The sequence below is a fragment of the Schistocerca gregaria genome, chromosome 1, assembly GCF_023897955.1.
Source record: "Schistocerca gregaria isolate iqSchGreg1 chromosome 1, iqSchGreg1.2, whole genome shotgun sequence".
Classification (NCBI taxonomy): Eukaryota; Metazoa; Arthropoda; class Insecta; order Orthoptera; family Acrididae; genus Schistocerca; species Schistocerca gregaria.
In genome coordinates this window covers 144,327,055-144,344,095 of record NC_064920.1, presented here as the reverse complement: position 1 = coordinate 144,344,095, position 17,041 = coordinate 144,327,055, and positions in this window count along the sequence as shown.

The following is a 17,041-nucleotide window of genomic DNA, read 5'->3' as shown; positions in this document are numbered from 1 at the left end:
GGGCGGGGAACTGAACCCTGCTTCTGCTACATGCGAGCCCAGGCCTCAACCACCTACACTCCTGGAAATTGAAATAAGAACACCGTGAATTCATTGTCCCAGGAAGGGGAAACTTTATTGACACATTCCTGGGGTCAGATACATCACATGATCACACTGACAGAACCACAGGCACATAGACACAGGCAATAGAGCATGCACAATGTCGGCACTAGTACAGTGTATATCCACCTTTCGCAGCAATGCAAGCTGCTATTCTCCCATGGAGACGATCGTAGAGATGCTGGATGTAGTCCTGTGGAACGGCTTGCCATGCCATTTCCACCTGGCGCCTCAGTTGGACCAGCGTTCGTGCTGGACGTGCAGACCGCGTGAGACGACGCTTCATCCAGTCCCAAACATGCTCTATGGGGGACAGATCCGGAGATCTTGCTGGACAGGGTAGTTGACTTACACCTTCTAGAGCACGTTGGGTGGCACGGGATACATGCGGACGTGCATTGTCCAGTTGGAACAGCAAGTTCCCTTGCCGGTCTAGGAATGGTAGAACGATGGGTTCGATGACGGTTTGGATGTACCATGCACTATTCAGCGTCCCCTCGACGATCACCAGAGGTGTACGGCCAGTGTAGGAGATCGCTCCCCACACCATGAGGCCGGGTGTTGGCCCTGTGTGCCTCGGTCGTATGCAGTCCTGATTGTGGCGCTCACCTGCACGGCGCCAAACACGCATACGACCATCATTGGTACCAAGGCAGAAGCGACTCTCATCGCTGAAGACGACATGTCTCCATTCGTCCCTCCATTCACGCCTGTCGCGACACCACTGGAGTCGGGCTGCACGATGTTGGGGCGTGAGCGGAAGACAGCCTAACGGTGTGCGGGACCGTAGCCCAGCTTCATGGAGACGGTTGCGAATGGTCCTCGCCGATACCCCAGGAGCAACAGTGTCCCTAATTTGCTGGGAAGTGGCGGTGCGGTCCCCTACGGCACTGCGTAGGATCCTACGGTCTTGGCGTGCATCCGTGCGTCGCTGCGGTCCGGTCCCAGGTCGACGGGCACGTGCACCTTCCGCCGACCACTGGCAACAACATCGATGTACTGTGGAGACCTCACGCCCCATGTGTTGAGCAATTCGGCGATACGTCCACCCGGCCTCCCGCATGCCCACTATACGCCCTCGCTCAAAGTCCGTCAACTGCACATACGGTTCACGTCCACGCTGTCGCTGCATGCTACCAGTGTTAAAGACTGCGCTGGAGCTCCGTATGCCACGGCATACTGGCTGACACTGACGGCGGCGGTGCACAAATGCTGCGCAGCTAGCGCCATTCGACGGCCAACACCGCGGTTCCTGGTGTGTCCACTGTGCCGTGCGTGTGATCATTGCTTGTACAGCCCTCTCGCAGTGTCCGGAGCAAGTATGGTGGGTCTGACACACCGGTGTCAATGTGTTCTTTTTTCCATTTCCAGGAGTGTATATTAACCTGATACTACACCGCTTTGTGCTTTGGTTGAATACTCTAGAGACCAACACGTCAACGGAAAAATAGAAAGGAACATCATGGTTCAATGTGCCGCTGAAAACGTGGTCATTACAGACGTATTTTAAGTTCTGAGTACACAAGGATGGAGCATCAAGCCAACCTATTTGAAGGCAATCATACCAGCATTATCGTAAAGGGATGTAGGGAACCAACAGCAGGTCAAACGGTGCATGCTAGGTTCCACTTCTCCCATATTTGTGCCTGCTGTCTCACCCAGCACGCAGCCGCTCTCGCCGTTGTGGATGTATCAGTACGATGTGTTACGGGCCTGTGAATAAGGCGGTAGTCATCCACTCGTGTGTTTATCACTGTCGTAACAGCGTGCCTGTACGAGCTGAAACGTTTTCTCGCGACATGTGTTGTTTTACATGGTACGTTGCAATAGATACAAGAATACAGTAAGTCACCTTTTTTTCCTTTTTCACTCTAGCAGCCATGGGAGAATCTCCGGATAAAAATTAAAAGAAAAAAAATAAATTTTTGGAGCTTACTCCCTTAAACAAATATAGGATGCTGTTATTTGTGCATAATAATGGATTTAAAATCACTATGCGGCAAAAGAAACTTCTGTTTCCCTCCTTGGCTGTATCACGATTGTATGTATTATTTATTTACCATGATTAGCTGATTTCGGAGATGTGCCATTTTCAAGTGCTTATTCACATCCTCTCAATTTTGCACAGTCTGGATGTACACAATGTACGTGTCACGCGAACAAACAACTTCTGACATAACAGTTTTGAACAAAAAAGCGTTCCACACTCGTCAACTAGCCGTCTTATTAAAAAGTTGTCTAGCTATAAATTATGAGGAAACGCACGGACGTAATTTTAAATCATGTTCCTTAATAACGATCATCTGGATACACGATGAATAGGTAAAATAAGGAAGGTGGAAAGACAGGGGACCGTATACAATCCCGAATCAGGCACTCAGTTAATTGTTCATTGGAATAGTCTTTCAATTAAGCCGTTACTGGCTATTTTACATTTCTATTTTAACTACGTTACATCTGGTACGTATTTCAGACCGTCGAAATTTGCTGCTGAGCCAAAACTGTGTAGTAATGGAGTAACCAAAAGAAGAGTGCGCCAGACTGTTATCTTTCATAAACTTTTTTTAACTGTATGCACCATAGAAAGTAGAATATTGCATAAATAATAACAAAACTTGGCACACATTTACAATAGTCTACGCTTGGAAAGACTGTCCCCTTGTGCCGGCCGTGGTGGCCGAGCGGTTCTAGGCACTACAGTCTGGAAACGCGCGACCGCTGCGGTCGCAGGTTCGAATCCTGCTCGGGCATGGATGTGTATGATGTCCTTAGGTTAGTTAGGTTTAAGTAGTTCTAAGTTCTAGGGGACTGATGACCTCAGACGTTAAGTCCCATAGTGCTCAGAGCCATTTGAACCATTTTTTTACAATATTCAAACAGGGATATTTCAGGACTGCAGTTAGAGTGGGAATGTACAGTTCAGTGGTTGTGTTCATGTGCACGTACCTCATTTCACTATGGCAGGACGCAAACTTGATTGCCCCCGTAACAGCATACATTTTCAAGTGTTAGTAAAGTTGTATTGAGATGGACTACCTACCTCTGGGTCTAGTCTTTCTTATGTTGATATACCATAGGGTAAGTCAAAAATACTTCACAACTGTGTTTTGGCACAGAAATTTATTGAAATAAATTATAGAATAGCCAGATGTGGCGTTTTGTAGCAAACGACGTTAAGTTTCACATAAAAGTGTGAAGTATCATTTCGGTTAGATGGGCCTACCATTGGTGATGCGGTAAACATCCCACCGGTAACCAATTTCTTCCCACACTCGGTGCAGAAAGTCGGGCATAAATTTTGCAACGGCTGGTAGATTCTGTAATGTGGCCCCAGAGAAAAAATATCCAGTGGTGTAAAGTGGAGGAAGCGAGGTGGCCATGTGTGCAGCGGTTACCGATGAAACTTCGAATAGAAGCTTTCGAAATGTGGTGCTACAGAAGAATGCTGAAGATTTGATGGGTAGATCATATAGCTAATGAGAAAGTATTGGATAGAATTGGGGAGAAGAGGAGTTTGTGGCACAACTTGACTAGAAGAAGGGATCGGTTGGTAGGACATGTTCTGAGGCGTCAAGGGATCACCAATTTAGTATTGGATGGCAGCGTGGAGGGTAAAAATCGTAGAGGGAGACCAAGAGATGACTACACTAAGCAGATTCAGAAGGATGTAGGCTGCAGTAGGTGCTGGGAGATGAAGAAGCTTGCACAGGATTTAGTAGCATGGAGAGCTGCATAAAACCAGTCTCTGGACTGAAGACCACAACAACAACAATAATTATTCAACATGAGCAGGATCACACGAAACTTGTATATAGTGTAAGACGTTATGAGAATAGAACGTCGAGTATGGACGTTCCATTAACAGTCAAGAAACGCACTGCTTTTTTTGCCAAACACACAACTTAATAATCACGATGGTTCAGTTACATTATTTTGGAATTATGCAGGGAGGTAACGTAAAGCTGTCATCGATACGAAGGTTGGTTTGAATCCACAGTGTTTTACTGAAGCGGCCCTACCGGAGGTGGTGTGCCCAAGCCTTGCTCTGACCATTTGACTGACACCCAACCAGTTATAGGAGACCATAAAGTCTTATGTGGTCTCCGAACCGCAGTACAACTCCGCATTTTTCACTTTAACAAACATTGCCAGAGATGAAAAAAGTAAAAATTACAGATAATAAGCCTAGTATGGATTGCGAATCATACCTGAAACCTTTGTATAGACTAGCAGTGTACAATGTACCACCGAGATTCCTTTCTTTCCTAGAAATACTTCGTGACGTGAACTTGCAATGCGTGGCCCAGACGTTTTACCTCCCCTCATAATGGTTGCGCAAGTGTGGCTCTTCTGTCTCTCCCGCTGCTGTGGGTGCGTATGTGCGAGTTCGGCGGATGTAGCGCCACGCCTCGGTAAGATGCACTGTGGAGCATAGCAGTGGACAGTCTGAAGACAGGCCACATCAACAGCATTGGGGAGCCAGTGGCTTGGGGCCATGGCCATGGCTATGGCCATGGCAGTGCATAAGAGTGACTGTGCCACTTTGTTTTACTGGCCTTGAATCTCTGGCGGTATTAGTGTATCGCCAAGGTTTTAAAGTGATGAAACATGGCGGGCCCGTCTGTGGGCCTGTAATTAGAAGAGTATTGTATCTTCATGACACAGTGAGGTTGCATGAGACCTATATATTGTACAGAAAACAACTATTATTGGAATTTATTTTAGCGATAAGCTTTTAGTGGTTCATGTAGCATTTCTGTGTCCGTTGATAACTGTTATACATTTGGTTATAATGTGAGTGCAGATTGTCTAAGTTGTCCGTCCATGTTTGCTTAAGATGTCGATCGTAGCGTTAGTTCCTGGTGAGTCTGCCGTCGGACGTCTTCTGAGGTGTCTCTGACTCCATGCTTTTTGTTGTTCACTAGAATGTATGGCTAAAATGGCTCTGAGCACTATGGGACTTAACTTCTGAGGTCATCAGTCCCCTAGAACTTAGAACTACTTAAACCTAACTAACCTAAGGACATCACACACATCCATGCCCGAGGCAGGATTCGAACCTGCGACCGTAGCGGTCACGCGGTTCCAGACTGTAGCGCCTAGAACCGGTCGGCCACCCCGGCCAGCACTAGAATGTATGGTTGTAGGTTATAGTGAGTGACCCAATTGATAGATTAATTTCTATGAGACGAAGTATTTATATTACATGACGTATGTAATTTTCTCACTGTATATCCACTGGTGCCGGCTTACGGCGTCATTAGTATTATCGCCTGAAAGATTAAGTTCTTGAAATTTTATATCGTTACATCAGATGCTACATCATTTGAAAAATTGAGCGTGACTTCCTGGTTTGTTTTGTCTTACGCATGCACGTTGCTAATGTGTAATTCATATTGTTAACAAAACTGATTACTCTTAAAAATTAATTTACATTTGTTTAAGAGTCCACACCTTCACAACCCCATCCAAACTCCAGTCCCACCGAAATCTTGCACCACAGCTTCGCTGTGCTGAAAGGCAGTGAACTGCAAAATTGTGCAAGTTTTTATTCAAAGCTTAACAATTATCAACTTAAAATACTTCCAATTCCTTGCGTTCAACAAGGAAGTAAAGATAAGAAAAACAAGTAGTTTAAAACCTCAGTGTACATTTTATACCCACAAGAACATCATTTTCTGAACGACATAAATTGATTTTAAACTCCTCCTGGACAACATTTTCTCTTTGCTGTGTTGATGTATAGTTTGAATGATTTTACATGTAAACTAGATAATTGTGTACCAAAATTGCAGCAGTTGCCGCAGAATAGACGTATCCACAAAGGTGCCAATAAATCACTCTTCTATAAAACAGTCTACGAGTGAAATGTGCCGGAAGAGGAATTATTATGAAACACATTATGTATAATGTAACATGCAGCGTGTAGTACCTTGTCGAGTACATAATACACAGATCTACATGTACCCTCTAAAACCTGAAGCCAAGTTCAGACAAGTAATTTGGCATCCGTTAACGTGTTTACTTTCCTGAACAAACGCTCACAGCCATTGTTAGAATGCGATGAACATAGTGCACAATGAAGAAACTGTAGCACATTTTTAAAAAAACGGCGAATTTCGTCGTCTCATTAACTTCGCGGAAAAAGTCTGTAAAATCGATTGTGTTGCATCAGTAAATTTTTTTTGGTATGATTTTCACTCTTCTTATTTACTTTGAAACGTCCCCTTAGAAAAATTATACAAGACTGTGCTTAAACTGACACACAATAGTTTTTAGCGCAACGCAATCTGACTTTCAAAAATCCCTACGAAAGAATGGCCCTCACTAACATTAACCTATATGTTTCAAAAATCACTTACCTCACAAAAATCTTCGTTACTCGAACTACTGCAATACAGGGAGCGCCACTACTACCAGCTAACTAAAAGATTCAAACTACGGAAGTCACTAACTACTGATAGGCACAGTTAGCAAATGAAAGATTTTAATAGAGAACAAACAATGTATTTACCTTAGTAGTCCTAATATATATATATCACTTCATGACACCAATTCTTACAAATTTCAAAACTCCGCCATCTCTCTCCCCACGTCCACCACTGCTGGCGGCTCACCTCCAACTGCGCAACGCTACGCGCTATTAGCATCCAGCTGCCTCTGCTCAACACTACAATGGCAGACAACAATGCAAACCAGCCACAGACTGCACACGGCACAGCCAGTGATTTTTATACAGAGCGCTACATGGCGGCGGTGTTACCAATAAAAAAACCTAAACAGCCTACTTACAACTTTAACATGGATAAAATCTGACATAAATGTTACGACACATAATCTGCTCTTTGCCGTTGTGTTAGTACCCTCGTTGTCTGTTAACAGCGCTATCACCCCAAGCAGGTAATAGGAAAGCTGCTTGTCCCAGTTTGTAGAGGCAGCCGGGATTCCCTAATCAGTCTCTGACCTTGTAACGCGTCAGGGACAATCCTACTTGCAGCCGGTTCTTGATTAGTATAGAGACTTATTGTGGAGAGAAGAGAAAACTAGAAAAAAGCAGGTTTAACAGAAAAAATGTGGGACTATTCAGAATTATAGGTTCACAATATTTCACAGAGAGCAGCCTTCAATAACGTTAAAAATAAATAAAGAAGAGTATATGAACAGAAAATTTAGCTTTAGTGCAATGAAACTACAAAACTCGACGCAGACAGATGAGGTACACAAATTCCTTCTGGGTAGGGGGAGAGGGGCAGGAAGGGGTCAAGTCAGCTTCCACTGCTCCCATTGCCGAATCCACAAAAACATGTGGGCCCCGTGAAGACAGGAGATGAAGGCCAAGAAAGAGAACAAGAAGAAAATGACAAAGGGGAGTTCACGGCAGGGATGGTGGTTATCGCTGACGCAACGAGTTTTCAGTTATGTCTGTTCCTTTCCACGCCAATTTAAAGTGACTGTTAGCCGCTCGGAATAACCGGTTTCTGAAATAAACTATTCTCGGCTTTTTGTTAAGGCTATTTCCAGTAATAAACGTTGAACTCGAACAAAGAAAAGTGGTGAGTTTAAAGTGACTGTTAGCCGCTCGGAATAACCGGTTTCTGAAATAAACTATTCTCGGTTTTTTGTTAATGCTACTTCCAGTAATAAACGTTGAACTCGAACAAAGAAAAGTGGTGAGTTTAAAGTGACTGTTAGCCGCTCGGAATAACCGGTTTCTGAAATAAACTATTCTCGGTTTTTTGTAAATGCTACTTCCAGTAATAAACGTTGAACTCGAACAAAGAAAAGTGGTGAGCAGATGAAAGCAGAAAAAATCACCAGCACACTCGTACTAATTCCATTTTTTTAAAACTGTCCTCAAAATTCAGGTTTTAATCAGGGATCGTATCACTATTTGGGCATTACGAATAGTCAGTGCTAAAGGGTAAAAACTGAGGTTGAAGAAGTCTGTTTTTCGTGTTAATTTGTACGTTTTCGAGTTCTACAGGCAGGTAAAAGCATATTATGTAGTTACCGACAGCAGATTAGCTACTCCCTATTGTGCGTGATGAATGAATAGTTGTTAAGTTTCAGTTTATTGCTGTTGCCATAATCTCCTTCCTGTTGCATTATTTTATGGAAATGTCAGACAAACCTTTAATCTTTTAAAGCAAATGAAGCATTCTAATTCATTCCTGTGTCACTTCGTAAAAATATTTCCTGGCTAAGGTTGGTGCCTCGTTTCTGGTGGCATTGTTATCAAAATAACAATGACAGCTTTCCCCATTTTTGTAATAACACAATATTTCAAAATATGCAAAATATGCAATTTTCTCTTTTTAAAGAAAGGTTTTAGTTAGAAACGAAAAATTTTAGCCCTGTTGCTATGGCTAATTGATATTTCACCTTTTATGCTAGGTTATCAGTAAAAAATAAAAAACACTTGTTATAACCGAGAGCAAAGAAACACCGAAAAATTTCGGATATTCGAATGTAAACTCGGTTTCAACCTGTCGGTTTTCCCCATCCGTAGGTCGCGGTGGGATCTTACAGCATGTCTGGCGCCGTCAACCTGTGGCCTCGACACGAGACAGTCACAGTCGCTGTGCGAATGAAGCAGTAGGCGTATGCGAGTTCCGTTGAAGTTAAACTGTCGCTAAATGCAAGGCGGCAAGCGCCTATTACAAAGCGCGTCCGCCACGGAGACGAAGCAGCATCTGCTGGCAGGCATCGAAGCTGAAACTGAATGGCGGCTGGCGTAGCGGTAGTCCGACCTTTTGTGACTCAGAGGTGCCAATCTCAAGTGGGTTTATGACCACAGAAAGTAGGACCGTTGCCAACTTAACCCGAGGGACGAGAGCCACCTGCTCTGACGTAGGAACAGGGATTTCACATTCTGGCTCAGTCCCAACCATCAGAAAAGCGGTGCTCATTGTATTCCTACGCCTCCATTGTCCCCATTTTGAGTGAATTATTAGCTTTCTCAAAATGACAACAGCGGAAATCCATTTCCAGATTTCGGTTCTTTGGGAATAATTACAATATACCTTCCCTCTCGGAATTTTTATTAACAGGGCTAAACTGCAACTGACAATTAAAGGAACTCGAAATAATATTGATATCAAAAAGTCAGTTATCATGTGGGTTGCTCAACTGCAAAGGGCCCTGAATCTCTATTCAGATTCCACAGTTTTTGACTTGTCTCATGGCTTGGGCGTGCTGATACGTGGACATTACATTTTCTCCCGGCTGACTGTACATAGACGCAACCAGTCCATAGAATCTGCAATATTTTCCCACGACTGTATCCGAATAATAGTTTTATTTTAACCTCCTATTTTTTCGGTGTTCAAGACCATTCACTAAGAGAATCACTGTGAAATGCTTTACTTTGTCAAAGAAACACAGGAGGAATGCATTCGGCTATTTTCGTAAACAGGTTCTGTTAGGGCAAGAATTTCCGTGCATACAAGCCGAGACATCATGAAAGCTCCTACAAAAGTGCACGTTAAGTGTTTCTGTGACACTTTACTATTTCCGGGGGTTCGACTTTTTTCTTATTTTCCATGGCCATGTGACTTCAGTATAACATTGAGAACATTGCTAGATGTGTTTGCGATGGTATGTAGCTACATGCAGCGATACGTCAGCCACATGTCACGCATGTCCTGTTAGCATCACGATGGCTCCCAATATTCTTGTGAGTCTCTTATGTATTTGATGATCAGTAGACAACTTTTGCGGGGTTTAACTTTCAGTGCAATTTAGCGATCTGTGCGAAATAATTTTGCCACTGCAAGTCTCGTCTGCAGAAAATAATGGCGGGCGGTGCTCCACACCTGCAGCAACAGCAGCCTTACAGGTAAAGTCAGTGACGAACTGGCTGTCCCATTAGAATGACGAGGAAGAGAGTAATCTACCCGTGATATTCTGGAAACTGATTTCAGCAGCGTCTGTGAGGGTGAGTCGCTCTGCAAATAGGTCACGTCAGCAACCGTGCCTAGGTGAATACGTATTTCGACAGGAATTTCTCAGGTGTCAAGTATGAAAGGGATGTCGCTGCCTCATGCCTGTGCGATCCGAACAGGCACCTGCGTGTGGCTTGGCACTTGACTGTCGTGTCACAGCTTTGTGGGGGCTGCCGGTACATCCCAACTTCTGGAAACGTGTGCTGTAGTGTCCTATGTGGTCCAGTGGACAGCAGGCGAAGGATGGCGCGTGTCCACATTGGAGCCTTTTTTTTAGTAGCGATCTTTTGTTTAATCTATAGGGAACCACTTGCATGAATATCAAGAGCTCAGATGGACACCCAGTTCTAAGCAAAGATGGGAAAGCAGAAACGTGCAAGGAGTATATACATGGTCTATACAGGGGCGATGTTCTTGAGGACAATATCATGGAATGGAAGAGGATGTAGATGAAGATGAAATGGGAGATATGATACTGCGTGAAGAGTTTGACAGAGCACTGAAAGATCTAAGTCGAAACAAGGCCCCGGGAATAGACAACATTCCATTAGAACTACTGACAGCCTTGGGAGAGCCAGTCCTGACAAAACTCTACCATCTGGTGAGCAAGATGTATGAGACAGGCGAAATTCCCTCAGACTTCAAGAAGAATATAATATTTCCAATCCCAAAGAAAGTAGGTGTTGACAGATGTGAAAATTATCGAACAATCAGTTTAATAAGTCACAGCTGCAAAATACTAACGCGAATTCTTTAGAGACGAATGGAAAAACTGGTAGAAGCCGACCTCGGGGAAGATCAGTTTGGATTCCGTAGAAATGTTGGAGCACGTGAGGCAATACTGACCCTACGACTTATCTTAGAAGAAATATTCAAGAAAGGCAAACCTACGTTTCTAGCATTTGTAGACTTAGATAAAGCTTTTGACAATGTTGACTGGAATACTCTCTTTCAAATTATGAAGGTGTCAGGGGTAAAATACAGGGAGCGAAAGGTTATTTACAATTTGTACACAAAGCAGATGGCACTTATAAGAGTCGAGGGACAGTAAAGGGAAGCAGTGGTTGAGAAGGGAGTGAGACAGGGTTGTAGCCTCTCCCCGATGCTATTCGATCTGTGTATTGAGCAAGCAGTAAAGGAAACAAAAGAAAAGTTCGGAGTAGGTATTAAAATCCCTGGAGAAGAAATAAAAACTTTGAGGTTCGCCGATGACATTGTAATTCCGTCAGAAACTGCAAAGGATTTGGAAGAGCAGATGAATGGAATGGACAGTGTCTTGAAAGGAGGGTATAAGATGAACATCAACAAAAGCAAAACAAGGATAATGGAATGTAGTCGAATTAAGTCGGGTGATGCTGAGGGAATTAGATTAGGAAACGAGACACTTAAAATAATAAAGAAGTTTTGCTATTTGGGGAGCAAAATAACTGATGATGGTCGAAGTAGAGAGGATATAAAATGTAGACCGGCAATGGCAACGAAAGCGTTTCTGAAGAAGAGAAATTTGTTAACATCGAGAACTGATTGAAGTGTTATGAGGTCGTTTCTGAAAGTATTTGTATGGACTGTAGCCATGTATGGAAGTGAAACGTGGACGATAAATAGTTTAGACAAGAAGAGAATAGAAGATTTCGAAATGTGGTGCTACAGAAGAATGCTGAAGATTAGATGGGTAGATCACATAACTAATGAGGGGATATTGAATAGAATTAGGGAGAAGAGGAGTTTGTGGCACAACTTGACCAGAAGAAGGGATCAGTTTTTAGGACATATTCTGAGGCATCAAGGGATCACCAATTTAGTACTGGAGGGCAGCGTGTAGGGTAAAAATCGTAGAGGGAGACCAAGAGATGAATACACTAAGCAGATTCAGAAGGATGTAGGATGCAGTAGGTACTGGGAGATGAAGAAGCTCGCACAGGATAGAGTAGCATGGAGAGCTGCATAAAACCAGTCTCAGGACTGAAGACCACAACAACAACATAGTCCATCGATTTGACTGACCCATAGGATGCCATGAATTTAAAAAAGTACCCCATATATGTGAAGAATAACAATTTAATTAATTTGCATAATTTTTTTTATATCAAGGTGGTGTTAGGTGTACAATAGTTAATGGGAGGGTGTGCATGAGTGGGTGAAATGGAGCAGAACAGCAAGTTAAGTGAAGAACACTGCGCTAATGTGCATAATTTTTATGTAAAACCAAGTACAATAGTTTAAGGGGGTGGGTGACAAAGAAGAATGCGCGAGAAATTGCGTTCAAAAGCTTGTAAAACTCGAAAAGTGTACCAGAAAATGGCGGGAGGACATAACTGATTATTAATTTGATATCAAAGGCGATACAATAGTTTATGGAAATGGGGGTGTCATGGAAAACCACTTAACAGATCAATAGGTTAAGTGCTGACAAAGGCCAAAACATTAGGTTAAGACAACCAGAGTACAGTGCCAAACATTAGGTTATGCAGCATGTTTACCCCATGTAACTGCTACTTGCAAGATCTACATGTTTCCAAACAGCAGAGAATGATGAGCAAGAGAAATCCAACCTCTGCAAACAGAATTTTTTATAAATAAACAATATACCCTTGGATTTCCTTCCTCCCCACCAGTTTCCATGTATTCCTTGAGCTGCGTTGAATCCTCTAAATTGCTAAACTAAACAATATTCCACAAACAGCAATCGATTTCCCTCAAAATGACAGATCAACTGAGTCTTTTTCCCTCCAATTTCTGGGATGGAGGGTGGGAGGGGATGAGGGGCGGATTATCATACGAGGAGAAGTTAATTAATCGATCAGTTGAATTAAGTAGTCAATCAAATTGATAAGTATGAGAGGGGGGTTTCCTATTCCAATAAGTCAGACCTTGAAGTATACCTGAAGCAGCAAGGGGAGAGGTGTTTGGGTAGTTAAGGAACTGCCAATCAAAGATGAACAATAGGTTAAGTACCTGTCAATCATAGGAGAGCAATAGGTTTGCCCTTGAGTGCATACCTGCCTCTAATATAGGCAACCCGCATTAACAAAATGTACTCATACGTACTCCGTTCCACAACTTCTAAGTGAACACAAACCACGCCACTACCAGCTCGCTCAGTGCCATGTTACCAGCCTGGAGCCATGACTTCATGAGTGTTGTGCCACGCTCGAACCTTACCATCAGCTCTTACCAACTAAAACTGGGACTCATCTGGCGGGGCCACTACACTATTTTCCAGTCGTCTATGGTCCAACCGGTATGCTCACGAGCCCAGCAGAGGCGCTACAGGTGATGCGCCGTTAGCAAAGGCATTCGCGTCCGTCATCCGCTGCCATAACCCATTAACGAAAAATTTCACCGCACTGTCCTAACGGATACGTTCTTCGTACGTCTTCCACTGATTTTTTCGGTTATTTCGCGCAGTGTTGCTTGTGTGTTGACACAAACGCCGACTCTTGGTGGTTAAGTAAAGATTGTCGGGCACTGCGTTGCCCATGGTGAGAGGTAATTCTCAGCACACTGTTGACGCTGTGGATCTCGGAATATTGCATTCTCTAGCGATTTCCGAAAAAGACTTGTTACGTTTTAGGACGCAAATGTAAAACATATTCTAAACTCTGTATCACAAAAGTTTACATTTTAGGAAGCAAATTCAAACATTTTCTAAACTATGCATCTCAAAAAGTTAATATTTTAGGGCACAAATGTAAAACTTGGAAGTCAATACAATGGGCTCGGGCCCGGTGGTACAATAAAATCATCTCAATTTTCTTTGAGACTGAGTATCTGCTATACGAAAGTCTGCTGGCGATGCTTAAGTAGAGATGGAAATTCCGCTCGCTCTGTCGCTGCAGACACCGGGGCCAGGTTGATGCCCTATTCCTTGGCATTAGATACAGGTCAGCATTGTTGTTTAATGAGCAAAATACCCGCTTACTGAGTATCGGACTAGATTTGTCATTGGATTTAGGACTCCCTTCGCTCTTAATGGAAAAGAATCGACATTTGTGAAGGTAATTTCAGAAGTACTCCATGGGCATGTGGTAGTGTCGTTACTGTTTGCAGGATGTATAAGTGACCTAGTGGATAACGTCGGAAGCTGTATGAAGCAGATGATTGAGTTTCCTGTGGGAAAGCAGCAGCGACAGAAGACGGTAGCGAATTGCAGGAAGATTCACAGAGGGTCAATGATTTGTGCAGTGGTCACCAGTTGAACGTCAACGTAAATAAATATAACGTGTTGCGTATAAACAGGCGAGAAACTTCACTATCGTTGTCCACGTGCTTAGCTGAGTGGTTACGTGCTGGCCTACGATGCTGGAGGCCCGGGTTCGGTTTCCAGCTGTGTTGGAGATTTTCTCCGCTCGTGGACTGGCTGTTGTGTTGCGTTGTCCTCATCATCATTATATCACCATCAACGATGCGCTAGTCCCACAATGTGGCGTCACCTGAAATAAGACTTGTAACCCGGCGGCCGAACTTCCCCGGATGGGGCCTCTCGAGTAACAATGCCACATGATCATGTCATTTCATTTCACAATTGTTCGATTACTTCACTGGCGACAAATCACTGGAAAACTAACGTAAAATACCTAGGAGTAAACATCCAGAGCGATCTAAAGTGGAATGAGCACATACAGCAAATTACATGAAAAGCGGATGTCACGCTGATATTCACTAGAAGAATCTCACTGTCATCCATTTCCGAAAAAAGTCGCTTACAAAATTCTTGTTCGTCCTATTCTTGAGTATTACTTTTCTTGCGCTCTTACCAGGTCGGAGTAATGGAAGAGATAGTGAATATCCAATGAAGAGAGGCTTGTTCCATCATGGGATCATTTTCGCGTGCGAGAGCAATACGGTGATGTCCAACAAACTCCATTGGCAGGCAACAGAAGAGAGGCGTTGTGCATCAAGGAGAGGTTTATTATTGAAAATCCGAGACTGTACATTCCAAGTACAGTCGCGCACACACTAGTTCTTCTGGGAAGAAAAGAATGCTGCTAGAAGTATTCTGCGCCCACACACCGTAGTTTGCACAGTATGTATGTAGAACTAGATGTCGACGTCCATCTGAAATACATGGCAGTTTGCGAACGAACTTCATTTGAATGGATTAATTGAAGGACTGAGAGCGGAGGTGGTAAAAGTGATATTCCACAAGAAAATTAGGTAAATGTGCATTTGGAAGCCGTGACGATATCACCTGAATAAAAGATCTACAAGTAATTTCCAGCTTAGTGCCACATTGTGCGATGACGAAGTTTAAGCTCTAATCCAATGCCTGGGCTGCTTTTAGTTACAACTAGAGCAAGTGAAATACCATACAGAAGGAAAATTGCTGCTATCGTTACTGAAGGTTCAGATGCGTATTTTTTGCAAGCATTCATATTTTGAAATACCACTTGCACAAGTTAAGGCAAAAACAGCGTTTTGACACAATAGACCGTAAGGTTATTGAATCTGGCCACACATACACTATGTGACCAAAAGAATCCGGAAGCCTGGCTGAAAATGACTTACAAGTTCATGGCGCCATTCATGGGTAATGTTGGGATTCAATATGGTGATGGCCCACCCTTAGCCTTCATGACAGCTTACACTCTAGCAGGCATACGTTCAATCAGGTGCTGGAAGGTTTCTTGGGGAGATGCAGCCCATTCTTCATGGAGTGCTGCACTGAGGAGAGGTATCGATGTCGGTCGGTGAGGCCTGGCACGAAGTCGGCGTTCCAAAACATCCCAAAGGTGTCCTACAGGATTCAGGTCAGGACTCTGTGCAGGCCACTCGATTACATGGATGTTACCGTCGTGCAACCACTCCGCCACAAGCCGCGCATTATGAACAGGTGCTCGACTGTTTTGAAAGAAGCAGTCGCCATTCCCAAACCGCTTTTCTACAGTGTGAAGCAAGAAGGTGCTTAAAACATCAGTGTAGGCCTGTACTGTGATAGTACCACGCAAAACAAAAAGGGGTGCAAGCCCCCTCCATGAAAAGCACGACCACTCTGTAACACTACCGCCTCCGAATTTTACTGTAGGCATTACACAAGTTGGCAGATGGTCTTCACCGGGCATTCGCCATACCCACACCCTGCCATCGGATCGCCACATTGTGTACCGTGTTTGGTCACTCCACACAGCGTTTTTCCGCTGTTCAATCGTCCGATGTTTACGCTCCTTACGCCGAGCGAGATGTGTGGCTTATGAGCAGACGCTCGACCATGAAATCCAAGTTTTCTCACCTCTCGCCTAACAGTCATAGTACGTGCAGTGGATCTTGATGCAGTGTGGAATTCCTGTGCGATGGTCTGGATATATGTCTGCATATTACACATTACGACCCTCTTCAGCTGTCGGCGGTCTCTTTCAGCCAACAACGAGGTCGGCCATGAACAATTTCGAGCTGTACGTGTCCCTTCAAGTTTCTACTTCACTATCACATCGGAAACAGTGGACCTAGGAATGTTTAGTAGTGTGGAAATCTCACGTACAGACGTATGGCACCCAAACACCTGACTACGTTCGAAGTTCGTGAGTTTCGCGTAGTGCCCCTACGGAGGTCGCTGATATGGAGTACTTGGCAGTAGGTGGCAGCACAATGCAGCTAATATGAAAAACGTATGTTTTTGGGGGTGTCCGGATACTTTTGATCACGTAGTGTATAAGGAATCTGATAAAGATTTTGGTCTCTCTGAAAAGGCAAAGCAACACTTATGTTTTTGTTCATCAAGGTAGAATGGAAACAGTGAAGCAGCTCAACAGAAAATGTTTTGTAGTGGAACTGAGAACAGAAAACTTTCTTTCAATTAAGGCTGTGGATGCCATAGTAATGCATAAAGTTGCTAAAGACGCAGAAGAAAAGCCAGGAGAGTCTGAATCAGGAAATAAAATGTTCTAATAATGCAGTTCAAGCATTCAGTAAAACGTGATTCTGAGTTTATAGAAGCGGGCTTTACAAGGCCCACTATTTCTTCCACATAAATGCCTCTTCTGCAGCCTTTGCATCAA